Genomic DNA, 1140 nt, shown 5'->3' with positions numbered 1-1140 from the left:
CGCCGTCGCCGCGCCCGTCCTCGCCTCGCCGCGCGTCCTCGGTCGCTCGCCGCGCGCCGTCCCCGCCTCGCCGTCCTCCCTCGCGCGCGCCTCTGCTCCACGCGCCGGTGACGCCGTCCGTGACGACGAGGTAGTAGTACTACTAGTAGTAGTAGTTTACTTTATTAATACCTGCTTATATTCTTCTGCATGGATTGGAAATACATTTGTGGTTGTCGGCCATCGTGCCTGACATGTATATGTGTTTGTCGGCCATCGTGCCGTCTTTTCTTGCAGGTTTGGTAACCTTCCCGTACAGGGGAGGTGCTGCCGAAATTTTTCGTTCTCACTAATTGTTTTTCTTTTTCAGGAGGGCTCCCATTGGAGGCTAGCCGGAGGAGCACGACTCGGCACTGCCCCGCTAGCCTTTCTTCACCGGCACCTGCGGTATGACCCCTCTTTCCGCCACATGTAGTCGTAGGTCGCGTTATCCAGTTAGGCGTCTCCCGTCCGAAACGGATACGGTTGGAAGTATGCGTTCTTCGCATATGTATAACCGTATCCGTTTCGGATTGTCCACGTTATCTGGACAGCCCGAGGATGCGCAGACGAGGTTAGCTCCCATGTTCCGCTCCCCGTCCGAGTCGGAGTTTCGGCAAGACCTCCCCGTTGTTCTCTGGATACACACTCTCCCCGCCGGGACGTGTATCGGGAGAGAACAGCGGGGAGGTGCTGCCGAAATTCTGTCTCGGACGGGAGCGGAGCATGGAAGCTAACCTCGTCTGCGCATGCTCGGGTGGGATTAGGACCTATCCTTCACCTATTAGATGGTAGGAGCGCGTTGTAGATGCACTTGCTGGTTTTATCACATGTTAACATTGCCGCATGACAGAGCATGGGTGACCGTGAGTGGATGTACTCGGGCTTCGCAAGTAAGAGCCACGAATGGATCAGGGGGACGACTGAGTTCCTGGAGCATGCATTTGGCCCAGCTGCTAAAGGGTCGATTCGGATGCCGTGTCCCTGCAGCGAGTGCAGGAACAAGAAGAAGAAAGTAAAGGCTCAGGTGTTGAGAGATCTGTTCAAGCACGGGTTCGTTCCAAACTATACCCGTTGGCGCCACCATGGTGAATACCATCCTATTAGGGACGAGGTGGTGCG

Source organism: Miscanthus floridulus, chromosome 16, assembly GCF_019320115.1.
Source record: "Miscanthus floridulus cultivar M001 chromosome 16, ASM1932011v1, whole genome shotgun sequence".
NCBI classification, from domain to species: domain Eukaryota; kingdom Viridiplantae; phylum Streptophyta; class Magnoliopsida; order Poales; family Poaceae; genus Miscanthus; species Miscanthus floridulus.
Note: the sequence above shows the minus strand (reverse complement) of the source record.